The sequence below is a fragment of the Danio aesculapii genome, chromosome 4, assembly GCF_903798145.1.
Source record: "Danio aesculapii chromosome 4, fDanAes4.1, whole genome shotgun sequence".
NCBI classification, from domain to species: domain Eukaryota; kingdom Metazoa; phylum Chordata; class Actinopteri; order Cypriniformes; family Danionidae; genus Danio; species Danio aesculapii.
The window spans coordinates 38,413,435-38,431,111 of NC_079438.1; positions in this window are offsets into that span (position 1 = coordinate 38,413,435).

Below are 17,677 nucleotides of genomic sequence, written 5' to 3' on the forward strand. Positions count from 1 at the left end.
GTCTTTTTTTTTTTTACAAATTATATAGATCCTAAAGAACTATATGTTTCTCAAGCTCTATGAGGAGTGCGGTTCATGTCGTTTAAGGTGCACTCAGAAAACAATCACCTGTGATATGCACTGCTCACGTTCTGCTCATACTTGTGGTGCGAAACAGGCGTTAGCTAAAGTATATTTGCATACATATATTTGCAGTATTTTGGAGAATCTATGAACAAAAAAAACACAGAGACCTTCAGTTGGACCTCTTTGTGTTAAAACACAAATCCCTGCAGACCTACAGACAACATTTCTTGCAACACGACAAAGAAATCATTTTAGCATGATGTGGATAAAGCAGAATGGGTCCTTAGATTTGAACAAACCCCTGTACAACAAGGTCAAACAGCCTTTTCACATGTCAATGATAAATAGCCCTTATATAGGGCATTCACGCAGCAGCCTCTATGGGTGGTAAGGAGGGGGAGAGATTGGATTTGAAAAGGAGGGGTGGAGAAGGGAGACATAGGAGTCCCCTGGGTGTGCTTAATCCACTGACGACAAGCAACAAGAGTATAATTACAGGGCGAAAACGTGAGAGGATGCATGTTGCCGTCACATGAAATGACACATTTTGATGCATTCCATATGGCATCACCTTGGCAATCTGGCAAGATCAATTCTAAGAAAGCTGGGAATCGGATTGGCCAGTTCCCCAAGGACCATGGTACTAAATGTTGCAGCATATAAACATAGCTAGGGCTGTTTAATTAATTGAGGGTGACCGAAAGACCAAATTGATTCAACTGTAAATTGGTAACAAACAAGACCAGCTTAATATTAAAACAACTAAGGCTTAATTTGTAGCAAGGGCAATTGTAGGATGTACAGCCATCTGTTAAACCACCACCTCCTAAAATGGCTTAGCCACTATGGTTGAGCCATGTACCAAAATTATAGTACCATTATGGTGCTTTAAGTAGTCAATGATGTCCTGTAAAACAATGTCTATTATTACTGGGTTCTATAATGAAGGACACAGAGGTATGAAAATAAATGAGTATCATGAGGTTTGTATCTCAGTGTTAATATATGCACACTTACTTGAAAGCCAAAACGAGCATCCGCCCTGAGCAGAAAAATGCAAATCGGCTTCTAATAATGGATGAATTCAGTCGCAAAAGCAGGTTAATTAAATTGTTGTGCATGGTCACGTTTCTTAAAAAGCATAACAAGACCATGCAAATGAAAAAATAAATAAATAAATAAAAAACAGCACATCGATGGCTCATGCTGTATTACAAAATTTTAATTTAGAATCGTGAATTTTATGTTAAAAATATTCATGCATTTTATGATCTTTCTAACCTCCAACAAACCGAGTCTACAGTCTAACAGAATCTTTGACCCTTTACATGCTGATGTTATTGTCCATTTCCAAAAGATTCTTTTAATTCCTTTTGATGGTGGCATCTGTTGAAGACGCTGGGGTACTCAAATCCCATTTTACCATTAAAGACGGTGACTGCAGGACATTAGAATGCTGGAAGATCTGCACTGGGGATCAACAATTACAGACCAGAGAACCCTTTTAAGCCAGACTCGCACAAGAGAAAGGTCTATAGAGATGGAAAAAAAACAGATGTTAATGGACACTGAAGGCTGTGATGATCATGAATGTGAACTGAATGAAAAACAACAGGTGGTGATGCTCTTTCACATTTCTATATAATGTATGATGGTGCAACTTTATATTATACCATACCTCCTGTACATAAATCTTATTCTCAGACATAGAGGTGGATGAAAAAATTCTATCTCCCGGTTTGAGTAGCTTTATTTCATGACAACAATACATTTCTCAATATAGTTATTCATATAGGTAGTTATTCCAGACAAAAAAATGTATATAATAAATGAACTTAAATACATCAGGAATTAAAAAAGACAAATACCTATAGAAGTGATGCAGTATACTGGATTTAGCCAATATTTTCATACTCCTTTTGGCACGTCTGAATGGGATATCTTTTCTGTTTGTGTGTTTTTCAGGTTCATTTACAGGTTCATTTACAGAATCATGCTTAAAATTTGTATTCCACATAAGTATTAGCTTCTCATACAAATTAAATCAGACATCTGATTTCGTGGTGCTAGTTGATGAATTTGACAGTTTTCTTAAATTTTTATTAGTGTAACACAGCAGCACCTGAATAAATTTCACTAGGCACTACGACCAAGCAGGAGGCATTGAACTAGAAGGCAACTAGAAGCTGATTATTGTAAAGTAAAAGGTTTAATAGAACACATACTGAATTAAGCCCCAGCGACAAGTGCCTTCTAGTTGGATGCTTCAAACTTCCATTTCAAATTGTCACCAGCTAGAGTAACTGGTGGTTCTTGTTCCAAAAGTGGGTGGTAATACCATTTTGGAGTGGGTTACGAAGTGTTTTTGTAATGCACAACTTGCAAAACTGATTTTGAAATATGCGTGTTAAAGACGTTTATGCTTTTGTCAGATGCAGTTCAACTGCGAGGAAAAACATTCTCCTAATCCAGTGTCTGACACTGTTTTTCAACTTATCTGACGGCAGTGTTCCCGACCTGTCAGCTGTTATACTGTGCTCAGAGGGCTCTTCAAGTGCACACACACATCACATGCAATACATCACTGCATTATAATGAGCAAATTATATTAATGGAATGCAACTTAAAAGGCATGTAAGTAATGGAATTTCCTGAAGTTATCAATAAATGTATGTTACTGATACTAAGCTGGCTGATTTGCATGTTGATTATAATAATCAGAAGCAGTTTATGTTTAATTTAGTTAGTTTGTATTGTGTAGTATTTACTGTGGTATGTGTTTTTCTGTTATTTCAAAATACCACTTTAATTTCACTTTGTGCAACTCTTCGGCACACTTCTATGTGTGTGTCAAACATTTTGGTGAATTACATTTGTTTGATTTGGTTATATATTTAAAATAAAACCGAAAGTGTTCACTTTAATGACGATACTCTGTTTTAATGGCACAAGATTCCATCTGACGATGAGGGTAAAAGACAGTGGCTCACAGCACTTCCATTCCCATAACATAGCATTTTTCTCATAATCAATCCAGGATGTGGTGCTGATTAACAACAGTATTAGTTAATAGACTTTAAAAGTAAAATAGATTAAATCTATCATTTCAAAGCTGTCCAAATGTGACTCCCTATACGCATCAAGCTGCCGACTGGAGGTTTGAAGCATCCTCCTTAAGCATACACTGTAAAAAAGGCTGGGTTCCACACAATTCTTTCATTTTGTCCCAACACAAATTAGGTTAACTTAACTGTTTTTAAAAAGTGTACGTGGTAAATAAAACATAAAACAATTCAGTTGATTGATTCAGCTCAATTCTTCAAGCAGTTTGAACCAATAGCACATTAAGTGTACACGCAAAACATAATTGGATCATTTTGTGTTCTATGAAAAGGTCTGAATAATTTGGTCGACAGTCTATTCCATGGAAGCAATATATATCATCATAACACCCAGGTATATCAGAAATAACATCATTCTTTTGGTAACTTTTGCAAACCAAGAGTAGTTTTTTAACAGCAAATGTAACTGAGACCACAGGTGTAGTTCATTAATTTAACGGTAATTATGAACTGTGAGAACTATATTTGATTACCAGAAAGTTCCGACTTTGTCAAACTTCTAAAAATATTTTGCTTAAAAGGTCTGTGTGCAATGGCAGTCATAACTTAACTGTGGCTTACAGTTAGGCATCTGGATGACTGATAGAGCACTTTACTTTATCAAAGCAATGTGCATGAGCTCACCTGCCAAATGTAGGTAATTTTTACAAAGCTGGATGCATACTGTGTGTCATTGTACAATATGAGTGAGGTACTGAGTTAAAGCCAAGGGAGACTGTGCCACATCAACAGTCTTTTATGTCAGATGGTGCATTATAATTTCAGCCAAAAGTTTAATCATGATAGACAGCACTGGCTGCGGATTTTAATTTACCAGTCCACATCCACTCTGACTCATTTACATGAAACTCTCTAGACTACACTTATATAGTATGTGCCTGATTTTAAGAGTCCAAAAGGTTTTCGTGCAGAGGTCTGTGAATGTATGTTTAAGACTTTTTATATGCTCTCATGCTGTTCCAATGTGAGACTGCAAATGTGCAGGTGTCACTGAGCGTTTGCTAATGAGGAGCAGCCTGCGCAAAAAAAAAGCTGTTAAATCCACAGAAAGGAACAGAGCATTCAGGATCCCGTTCATTACAATTCACATTCACACACTCATGCACACTTAGCACTGAAAATTTGACATTATGTGGGTGGTTAACTTTCCTAGAATAGCTGATCTGGAATCAGTTGAGAATTGCCAACTATTTTAACTTGCGATACAGTCGAATGTACAGAAGCTGATTTGAGATCAGACCACGCTTCTTTGAGATATTTATGCAGCAAGTGCTGGATTTCTGCGCTGAGGCATTTGACAAGTTGTGAAAGGATAACTGGGTGTATTTTGGTCTTCTTAGGTAGGTGCATATCGTCATCTGTGCTGTCAAAGTAGCAATGCATCCTCTTTTATATACGCTGACATGTGCATTAATATTGATGATATTTTGTGCATGGACACACATTGCCCGCTGATGATATCACGCTCTCTGCAAGCGGGATGTGAACAACATACAGAGATTAGTTTGACCTTTATGTACAGAAAAGAAACTTTTGCTCTATTTATTCAGGGAGAGGAAATTGCAAGCTGCTGATAGAAGCTTTAAACAAAAATGGAGAAAAGTTAACTTTTAAAAGCACAGTAAAACCCACGATGGTTGATTTCTCCAATATATACATTTTTTTTAATTCATTTTGCTAAGTTAGAACCTGCATTATTTAAAGCACACGCACGCACACACACCTTTTATTAGTAAGATTCCCTGTAACCTAATATTGTGTTATTTTTAATCTGACTGAACTACAGAACTAAAGTTTCATGGCAATTATAACAATTACATGCATTACGATTATTTTTATTGGTATTTATTACTTTCATAATCCGTTATGTATTTTAAATAAATAAATAAAAAAAGGGAAATAAGTAATGTATTAAAATAATTTTGCCAATCTGAATCTAAATGTAAATAAACAAATAAATATACGTAAAAAAAAGATTTACCCTAGTGTATTTACAACAGATATTGTAAATTAAATAAGAAACAATACAATAACAGATTAAGCTAAAAGTTTAGTTTAGGGTAAGCAATATGATCGTTTGATAGGAATCTTTTTCTAAGACCAACAGAGCATGTGAAATCAGAGAGATGTCCTACTTGCTAAATCTTGTACTGTTCCATCACAATTTTATGTGACCCATACAACGAAAAAAGCATCTGGGATACTTTTTAGTCTGATAAGCAATTTACTGCTACACTGAACACGCATCTCCTGTAAAGCAGCCATTTTATTGAAGAAAAAAAACTGCAAAGTAAAAGCATAATGTGCCTACATCGTTCCCTCCCTTTAATAAACTTCAATAAGCCAAGGGAGGCCTTTAAATTCTGAACACATCCAAGGTGAGCTGTGCTTTTTCCATAGACATGAATGTTATGATATTTGGTCATGTCTAGACATGAGCAGGAAATCCAAGTTTTAACATAATGACCTAATTAAAGTGACCTAGAGGTGATTGGTCCGATTTTGTATGCCTTTACCGTTGGAAAAAAAAAACCCGCAACCAATTCATCCCAGCAAGTACCACAGATGGTATAGTTTCCACAGGTGGGAAGGACATGCATTACCTCACGTTTCGTCGTTTTTATTTTTCTTGGTTGTAACACCTTTTCATGAATCAAATGATTTTGTACTGTATGTGAAAAGGGCACCTCAATTGCCTCTATAAGAACTGAGTTATGTGTGTTTTCTAAAGCAGAGGAGCTCTCCATCACAGAACATACGATTACGCCCTCACGGCGAATGGTCACTGGGAAAGAAAGTGGCCTGTGTGTTAAACATCTACTTAACATTTATGGAATACATACTTTACTTTTCCAACTCATAGATCTGCGATGGCTTGGGGGTTGATGGAAGCAGTCATTTGTGCAAAGCTGACACACACCGCATGAGCTCATCTCTAAGAATAGAAGAATAACATCATCGCCGGGGTCTCTCAGGAGATGTGGAGTACAGCAGATGCTCTCTGATGACCCCAATAAAGATGATCTCTCTCTCCTCCAGGCACGAGAGCTGGGAACTCATGCATGTAAACACCAGCAAAAGCGTAAACCCACAATAAAGCGGGTGGAAGTCTGAATCCTTGACTGAAAGATCCAAAGAACAGGTCTCAATAGTGCACACTATCCCTTTAGTGTCACGATCCATGGCATATACTCTGATAGAAAATCCAGCTTCAGCTTTGGATCATGGTAGCTGGTCTTGAGCTGGTCCAAAGCTGGTTATCATTAGTTTGTCTAAGCTGGAAGATCATTTGGACAAACACGAAGCTAGTAAAACCAGATGGATGTGATCATCCATGATTATCTTGAAACAACTAATAATCAGCAAATAACTTAGCTTATATATAGCTTATATAAGCTAATGCTTTTTACCAGTTAACACTGATAATTGTTAGCTTAGACCAGCTTCTTAGTTAATAAACAGCTAAATGGACAATTTGATTTAAAGACTTTGATCAGCTAATGACCAGATCTCACCAGTTAAAACTACATTATTAATACTAATGACCAACTTTCAACAGTAAATGACTAGCTTTGACCAGCTAATGACTAGCTAAGACAAACCTAACCTGCTAAAAAACAGCTCTCTACCTTCTCACCAATGATAGTTCAGGCTTGTCTAAACTATCTAGCAATCAATTTGGACAAGAAAATGACCAGCTTTGTTTAACAAATTGTAATCTTCGATAAAGCGATAAGGCAAATACAACGTTCCAAAACAGCTGGTAGCTTAAGCTGGATTTTCCAGAAAGATAAATTAGCATTAGTGTGTTTTTGCTGATTGTGTTTGGCAAAGATGCCACTTTGAATGACTTATCTCTGCATCATGACATTTAGAAGACTCAGAGATTAATATAGTTTGCACATTCTCTGATTTATTTCAACAGATAAGATCAAGTCTGAACAAAGCATTGCAATGCTAAAGCAAACTGAAGTGAGAACCACCCCAAAAACAAGCGGCATTAAGAGTAACGATCTGTAATCATTGTAATTATGTACTAGAGGCTTGCTCTTCTGAAGTCTGGTACTTGTATTGCTTGCCCGTGCCTGTTTTGATTAAGTTAGCATATTTGATGTTGGTTGCGGCGATGTAAGGTGGGGCTCAATGTCACATGGGCCGCCGAGCAATCATTATCTCCTGCTGTAATGATCCAATTACATTGCCCCAGCACCTATTAACGGGGCTAAATTACAGTGCTGACCTTTGATTCAGAAATTAAACTCTTCCATTAAAGACCCCACTGTAATTCAAAACAGCAAAATCAAGGCCTACTGCACCCTATGATGATATCTTGTTCTTCCTACTCACTGCATTTCTCTCTATTCAATTGTTTTAAACAGCATACTACCATGAATGTTTTGGGGGGGGGGGGGGGGGGGGGGGGGGGGTTTGCAAAAAAGCATACACATTTACTTTATGTATACATCAAATACTATACTTGTTGAATTTTTATGGAACAAATAACACAAAATACTGTACTTTATCCCATTCAAGTAAACCATAATACAAAATTTTAATACTCAAACATTGAATTATTCACAAATGTTTTTTGTTTATTAATTACAAATAATTAAAGCTATTAATAAAGCTATAATAACTGAAAATGGCTTATTATATTAATACCTAAAGCACCAGTTGAATCAAATGTAACACATCCGTTTTTTTAGATATTAATATAAAATATGAACACAAGTGCTCTTTATGTACAACACACTGTTGAATATGTATAATATACCCATTTACATAAAATTAAATCTAAATATCAAATGTGCAAAGATGTTGCTTGAAATATGTATAAAAAATGCAAATTTAGTTTGAATAATTTATGCATCATTTATAATAAACACTAATTATCACATTATTCAGCCTCTGCAGGATTTAGTATATACGGTGCAGTATGCACCAGCCTAGCATGCCAAATTAATTTAAATATGTAAAACGAATCGAAACATTATATTCTCGACACATATAGTATATTTCTGTACTGAGCAATATTACATTAGCCTTTTTTTAAAGAACAAGAAAAGAGCAAGGAGATGTGTAGGACTGTGTAAAACTGATTAAGTGAAAAAAAAATCAGTGATGGAAACAAGTAAGACCATAACCTTCATGTTTACCACGCTCCTTCGCCAGCAGCCCGCTAGGCATAACACTACAACAAAGTGCAAAGATGCTTTATTTCATGTGCCATTTCTAGCGCAGCCATTAATGAGACGGCACATTAACATTTTGCTGACTTGGCGCTCCTTCATACTATTCAGTCGCTCTCTTTCCATCAGACGAGCAGCAGTAAAGCGCCGACAGGCTTCACATATTACTCTCAGAATGGAGTCTGACAGTCGAGCGCCTGAAGCCCTGTACGTTTTTCCCTCTGCAATGTCCAGCCATCAAAGGCATGTCTCACTCTCTGTCTCCAGACCAGTCTGCTTATGTGTGTTTGAAAGCAGCCAATCACAGTCGCCATACACCTGTCATTAAATTTGCATGACACAAGCACATCTCAGAACTGCTGATTGGCTCTATTGTGGTTGTGTCTGTAATTTTAGGCATTAATATATCTCTCAAACCTGAGCCATGAGTGCACAGGGGTTTCACTAGATGTACAAATGTAAAACAGTGCGTTTGTGTGATTTGTAAGCTATAGGTTATTAAATTAAGAATAATTCTCATTCTTAAGAGTGGTTAAAATCAGAGTAATGGATCTATGTATAAACAAAATAGAATGTTTTTTTAAAAACTGAAACAAAATGCACAATATACATACAGTTGAAATCAAAATGATTAAACCTGCTTAATTTTTTTTTCTTTTTTAAATACTTGCCAAATGATGTTTAACAGAGCAAGGAAATTTTTACAGTATGTCTGATAATATTTTTTTCTTCCGGAGAAAGTCTTCTTTGTTTTTAATTTAAAAAAAAAAAACTATTTTAAGGTCAAAATTATAGCCACTTTAAGCTATTTTTTTTTCGATAGTCTACAGAACAAACCATCGTTATACAATAACTTGCCTAATTACCCTAATTACCCAGTTAAGCCTTTAAAAGTCAATTTAAGCTGTATAGAAGTGTCTTGAAAATTATCTAGTCAAATATTATTTACTGTTATCATGGCAAAGATAAAATAAATCACTTATTAGAAATGAGTTATTAAAACTATTATGTTTAGAAATGTGTCGAAAATATCTCTCCATTAAACAGAAATTGGGAACAAAAACAACAGGGGGGCTAATAATTCAGGGGGTTTAATAATTCTTAAGATTTCAACTGCATTTATTGAAATAATAAAGTTTAGTGTGATCACTGATTGATTAGCATTAATAACACAACAAAAGGGGGGTCATATTAAGACAATAATTGGATAGGATAGGATAAACTTTATTTGTCCCAGAGAGGAAATTTGTCTTGGGCAAAAAAGGCGCTATAACATTGCTCTAAACAGACAGTAAAATAAATAAAACAAAACAGTTAAGAAAAAACAATTAAGAACATTGTTTAATGCACATATTTAATATAAATTTTACACATCAGATTGATTGACTGATTGATTTATCAATTAATTGATTCATTTGTTCATTACTATAATTAATTAAATATATATATATATATATATATATATATATATATATATATATATATATATATATATATATATATATATATATATATATATGCTGTCATATTTTTAGTGACATACTTTATAACAATGCAGTAAAATCACTTTTTGATTCACATAAATCTTTTTTTCAAATTCATGGGAAAATGGGTAAAACCTAATAACTTTAAGAACAGTGATGAGTAAAGTATAATTTTTCACATTTTCACAGAATTTTCAAAGTATATAAAAACCTTTGGCTACACTATTTTAGGGTGTCCTTATTACAGTGTAAATATACATTTTTCTACTGAGCAATAGGCATGGGAAGATAATCATTTTCAAGGTTTGGAAAAGTCAAGGTTTTAATAGTAAATATTTTCTGTAATACCGTTCCTAAGGTATGAGTAAGATTTTTTTATTTACATTTTTTTGTTTTTTTGGTTTGCTTGTTTTTTAGGACAACAGTATCTCCAGCAGAAAAGCAATCCAAAGATGATTTTTTTAAATGGTAAAGAAATCTGTGTTTTTAAAACAAGAGCAGAAGCCAATGATTTATTTGAATTATTTAGACTGACGTGTTAACTGCTCATATTGTAAATGTTTCTCAAAATAAAATAAAAAAAGTTTTGTTTTTTACCCAAACATTTAGAAACAATATATTTTAGAGCAGTAATCACAATACCATTATACAGTGAAATTGTGATTTTTATCTAAGGTTATCATACCGTCAGAATTATATACCGGCCCATGCCTACTGAGCAATATTAATTAATTACATGCACTTATATGGTTAGGGTTAGAATAGGGTTTAGTATTAGTTACATGTGATTATGCATAATTATCTAAAATTACTACAGCAAGAAACATGTAACAACCTTGAAATGAAGTGTTACCAAACTTTTTGTACAACCATTAAAAATATAAACATAAAAAAAACATTATTTATTGTATATGATGAATAGACATTTTATATGAATTGAAACTGCAGATTTCACTGGTATTTGTACTATTTGTACTAGTGGTTTATTCATTTTCATGATCTTCAGTTTAAGCAAGGAGTAATTTCTGAAGACATATATGAAAACAAATTTGAAATCTCAGTGCAGACATTACTGATATCAGTCCATTTTCTATTTGTCTTTCGTGCACACTAAAGTCAAAGAAATCAATTTCTCCCTGCAGTGTGGATTTGCTTTAATTACATGCAATTACAAGCGGACAAGAGCACATGAAAGCTCATAGTTCACCCTGTCATATCATGTTACCTGCTTCCAATGAACACATAAAAGGAGAGATTTCCAGAAATCTAATAATCTTCGATTTAATACATGGATTTACTCCGATTTGTATTACAAACACATGATGCTAAGCCTCAGCATTTAAAATTTCTACATCCACTAAATCAACATCAGTGTTGTGTAAAGTAAATTGGGGGTTTTAATCTATACATCCATAAATGACAGTGAGATGAACACAAGCAATAACAGCAATCCAGAGAGCACAATCAATTCCTCAGGTGGACGGCAGCCCTGGGAAAGAGAGATGCAAACAAAACCATTTATGATCATTTGGCTCCACTAAAAATAATGCATCTGTCGCAGCAAATGAGCACAGCGGTGAGGTAATTCCACCTCCCATGATTATTGACGACTCCATTTGCACAGCAAGCAATGCTTAAAATACCTTTAATAAAACCATCCTAAGTTCATGACCCTATAGCTATTACAACTCGAGACCGATTGATTTAATCAATCAATCAATCAATCAATGAATCAATCAATCTTTTATCTAGTAGATTATTTATATGCTATTCATAATATGTTAACATTATATACTTTAACAATGTATTTTGTCATTTTAAAAAATCTTTAAAATGAAGTGCAATCTACTTTAAAATAAGTTTGTAATATACAAGTTATGGTTTATTATGTGTTAGGATATTTCTTCATTATTTTGTAGTTTGCACTTAAAACTAATACTTTAAAAAAAATGGCATCATAGGAAATTCAGTATTATGGAACTACTACTGTGCTCATTACATACGTTATGGTTTATTACATTTTTCTGGGAGAGCTTAATATGCTGCAACTTAGGAAAACACATGCAAACAGAAAAAGCACCAGTGAATTCAGAAAACATCTTCATCGGTTTGACAGCACACACGCTGCAAATTCTCACAATGCAAACACAAATAAAGATGTTGTGCAAAGGCTCACAAACCAAACACAAATGAAAAACTAACTGCAAATCCTCATAAAGCAAACACAATAGAAAAAAAGTGTTGCGTTTCAATTAAAATTAAAATTAGCTGCTTTACTTTGAGGTTTAAGGCCCGGTATACTTCAAAGGGAACGTAAAAAAACTGAAATAACATAATTTCTAACAAATTTGCTCCTCTTTAAGCTATCATTGCTCCATGATGATTACGCATTTGGTGGGTGTAAACTGGAGCTCAACCTTCTTTGACATGTTTTGTATTCTCAGAGTCAAGTAGGAGAAAAGCATCCAGGACAGCAACATTAAGTTAACAACATAAGCAAACTGAAGGGTTGAGTAGCAGGGCTGGTACAGATAGTACAAATTTAAATTATGTTTAAAATATACTGGGCCTTTAGTGAAGGTGGGTAATTTTTGACCCAAAGAGCAAATGATGTACAGTATGCCGAATTTAAAGACAACAAGAAAGTTAAATAATATAAATGATATATTTTTTATTATAATTATTTTTACAGATACAAACTAGACATACTTTAGCACCACTACTGTGTCCTTCATCGGATTCCTTCACCTAGAACAAGGGATTTTACCATCCCAGTGCTGTGTAATGGTCCTGTCCCATCCCATTTACATCACGCACTGCTGATTCCACAGCTCGAGACCTTCATTTACTACACGATGACTAGACTGACAGCTGGTTGATGCGATGTGCATTATACACAAGGTGAATACTGACAGAGCCTCTTATTTTAACATCCCTATCATGGGTTTCTAAGTACATCAGAATGTGTCTGAACGTCATTTACAAGAGCACACAACTGCATACATGATGGTTAATGGACTGTAATGGTAAAAAAACAGATGATATTCAGACTTCATGGTCTATTTCAAACATTTTTTAAATAAATTTATGATTTATTGATTTATTAATGTATTAACAGCATGTCAGTCCTTCATTTCTATCATGTATCTCATTAGCATTATCTCATTAAGATGAGTCCTTTAAGTTTAAGATTATATATGTAAGTGTCATTTTCTAGAAACATAAAGCTGCCAGACGCCCTCAAAAAGTCACTTAACTTGTCATACATTCATGGCTGACTCTCTCAGCTAAAATGATGCCAGAATATGAATTCAAATTACAGGCCATATTACACTTTTTTCACACATGCTTGGGGCAAGAAAATAACCGAAATCAGTCACAGACCCTCGTTTACATTTTTCTCCAGGGTAATCTCATTCTGCCAGTCACTGGCAACACATTTACAAGAATGTTATTGCACATAAAATGTGTATACAATTTTTATGCTGTGAATTTTATTAGATGGCTAGCTTATTTATAAGCTATCTGATCTGGCACAACTCTGTCACCCACATGGGTAATATACCCACCACCTTCAGTTTTATAGTACTGAGAAATAAAGTGTGGATCTTTTTGTCATAACTGGGTGTAGACAAATTGTAATGCACAGAAAACCATACTGCAATATGGAAAGATGAAATACCTAGAAATAGTATACCTAGACTATTGGATGCTGCTCTACAAATCTTGAAATCACTCTTCATATAGCAGTTTAGTTAAATGGGTTAGTTTACACAAACCCATGTCCATGTGCACACTATAATGCTTCAGGAGTGACAAGCACACTTCAATAGAGAAGTGAAACCCCAAATTATCATTTAGTGTGTACTAAACAAAACTTACTCTAAGGTTTAGGTTTGCCTCATAAATCAATCATATTTTCAGTTATTAATGTGGGCTGAGCAACAGGCAGCTACAAAGTCGCTGCTAGTCTAAATGAGGCATTAAAATGTCACTAAAAACGTGTTGTTCGCTTCAATTCCACTACTTAAGAGATTTCTGAACCTACATTTATGCGTATCCTTTTTATTTAGGTACCCATATTCTGTACTATTTTTAATAATAAAACAAAACTCACGTCAAATGTATGGGCAATTTTACTGTTTGTTAATTTCAGTCAGCATGACAAAACATATCATCTCACAATTTGGACTTCGGATAAATTTTAAGTCTGCTCTGTAAAACAAACAAACAAACAAAAACAATAGGAGAATAGTATATGCAAACAGTTGAAAACTCCACATATACGGTACAATAGGTTAATGGTTGTTTGACTTAATTTTAACAAATTGTATACTGTAGAACATCTTAAACAACAGTGTTCATATTTGGTGATTCACAGGATATTATCTGTTTATTCAAGCTTATGAATTGAACTGTGATCTGTACAACTTTTGATACTGAAAATTCTGTTCAGCAGTTTAACAAGGTAACTTTTATTGACATGTGGTAGTTTGACAATATACTGCATAAGTACAGAACATACAGTATTTTACCATAACAACAATTATTGAGCCCAAAGCCAAGTATTGCAATTTACAAGATGAACTCAGATACCATTTCACTTCAAAATATTACAATAATAATAAAAAAAAATTCAAGGTCAAAGACTGTTGGTGGAGAGATCAAGCAATTCGAACACATTAACAAATTACTAAAATCTATTCAACAATGAATATATTTCTCAGTGTAGCCATTTATTATTTTTGCTTTAAAGTTGCAATACAGCGTCTTGTTCTCGACAGTTGTTGAAGCTGTTGTTTAGGTTAGTCGTGTAAACTACATTACAAAACCTATGGTATTGAACTTCCAGTACTTTTTCTGTTAAGATTAGGTTAAGTGAATACACGTTCAGATTCCTAAATCCAACACAGACTTATTGGAAATATGTACTTCATTTAAGTGTACATTTGAATGCAGTTTCTAGGTAAAATTATCACTACGGGGCAGTATGATGCCCTAAACTTTTGTTTCTTTTCATACAAATGAAATTTACAGGGGGATATCATTAACAAATAAAGCACTTTTTTATACAAAATAAATACCTCAAAACACCTAAACGTTGTCTATAATTTTTAATATAATATGTTCGGCCCACCTATCTATCTTTTCTGCTGTGTGAGTTTGTTCTGTTGTTCACTTTGTACGGTGTTGAACTTGTAATGCAGAGAGCTCATTTCAAGACTACATAGTCAAAATGCACTTTTCTCTTAGGTTTGCTTTTGAAAAAACTATTGGTTGGGTATAGGTAAGGTTTTAGGTCAGTGGTTCACTGACTAGGTGATCTGCATGACAAACTCCACCTTCTCATGGATGCATATCCGATTTGCAAAACAAAATAAGCTAAGTAACATTTCAGATTGGCAAAAATGTAGACAACAGTTCCCAATGGATTTGTCCTTTAAAACATTCAACAAAATGCACCTGGAGCTGTGTATTTTACGTTTTGCAAAAATGTAGGCTGAGGACAAATTTCAGAGGATGGAAATGTTTGCATTGCCTTATTCAGAATGATTCAATTACATTTAAAAATAAAAAAGCTGTTGGTGTAAAGATATAGCCACTGTTTTTCTTGAAGCGTACAAATCAATGGGACTAAAATATCTACAATTTCTTTAAAACTCACCTAATTTTATTAAATTACACATTTTAAATTCTGAACAAGAGGGTGAGTAAATGGATAATAAAATATTTTGGTGAACTAACTCTTTTGGAGTTTTACAGCTTTGTAATGGATTGTAACAGTCAGTTCAGATGTTCTTTATCAATTCAAATTCCCACCAGGCCTGAAGCACAGAATGAATAAAGCCTAGTCAGGTAAAATGAAGTTCAGTGAAGCAGAATGGTACGTGAAGTGGGATCGATGGAGACCAAAGCAAGGCATTTCAGAATGGATAGGAAGAGCGTGAAAAAAAGTCTTTCCTGACAAAACTTCCTCAAATGTTTGTGGAGTTGAATATCCAGCAGATTAACTGCAGCACTATTCAGTTTCATGTCATACTGAGTCTAGTCTCTAGTCAAAAAAAAGGAGAAGAGAAAAAAGGCAGGTGAAAAAGAGGGAAAACAACATAGCAGTGACTTCTTAATCAGCTTTTGCGTGTGCTGATAATGTGCATCTGTCGCAGAGCGGGAGGGATACAAGAACTGAAAGGCAAGACGTGGAGAGATGAAGAGACAGATTTATAGAGAAACCAAGTGAGACAAGGAGAAAGAGATTCCTTCAGCAGTCTGCTCGTCTCTCTCCAGGGTAATGTACTGTGATTGAGGGTAAACGTGCTTAGGGTAAACACGATGATGCTCAGAGTCTCCCTTTCTCTCTCTCTCTTCCAATCTGTTCACTTTCTTCCATTGAGTATTTTCATGAATGCCCTCTAATAACATTAATGCAACATTCTGAACCGGCATGCTGAATTGTCTTCAGCTTCTAAATCACCTACCAATCATAAAAGTTTTAAACATCATAAGCATATTAAAATAAGTGCATTTTTAGCAAAGATATATTATTTGAGTTGTGCACAATTCAGAATCAAACTAAGAGCCTTTAAAACAATAATTACAGTGGTCCCTAGCCATAAAATGGTTCACCTTTCACAGTCTCGCAGATATTTTTAGAGCAATTTGACATGCTTTTTTTTAATAGCACATTGTGTTCTGTGTCCTGATTAACGCATTGTGTTTTGCGTCCTGATTGGCTGTACACTATTGTCAATCAATCTCCTCCTTGCTGTACAGTACAGGATGTGTTCAGCTGGCTAAACTGACATAAATCTTTGATTGCTAGCGGTGTGACTCTTAAGTGCTGGACTGTATGTTTGCAAGTTTTCTCTCCAACAAACCCCATAATGCCGACGAAACATTCGGCACTGTCAAAGGCACCTGGGGTAGCATCCAAAGGCAGAGAGAAGATGCTAACCATTGCACAAAAAGTTGGACTTCTGGACATGCTAAAGGAAGGTAGAAGTTGTGCAAGTGTTTAAACAAGAGAGAAAAGTGCGAAAATGTTAATGCCTATCTGAGAAAATAGTGTACTGGGGAGTTTTACAGCCTTAAAACATCTATAACAATTGTAAAAAATAAAGTGGACTACTTCCCGAATTTCACCTATTGCAGGCTATTTTTAGAATGTAACTCCCACGATAAACGAGGTACCTTCCACCATATAAATAATATTTAATTCTTAGATAATGGTTATATTTAAAAGTCTGAAAGATTCCAAAAGACTATAAGAAGGTTGCACTTGTTACTAAGAATGATAAAACAGTACTATTGTGAAATTTTATTATACTGTATTCGTTTATTTTCCTTTGGCTTTGTCCCTGGTTTATCAGGGGTTGCCACAGTAGAATAAACCACCAACTATTCTGGCTTTTTTTTTTTGCAGTGGATGCCCTTCCAGCTGCAAGCCAGCATTGGGAAACACCTATAGATTCATTCACACACATACTCACACACTATGGACAATTAAGAATTGACAATCTTAAAACATTTAAAATGTATTCCAGTGATGAAAAGTTACATTTTTAGCTGACAATTTTCTGAATTGTATTTTTTAAATCCATTGTAAGTGTTTTTTGTACTGTGCTGAACTCTTGGGAATTAACATCCTAAAATAGACATGTAAAATATCTGCCAGTTACCCCAAACTGTTCCATGTGAACTCAACCTTTACACATCATATAGTGTAGCAGGCCACCATGAGAGAAATCAATGCTAGCCTAGTTGTTGATAGATCCTATCAGGTCAGTGGATCGAAAAAACTGCCAGAGCACTGCAGGTC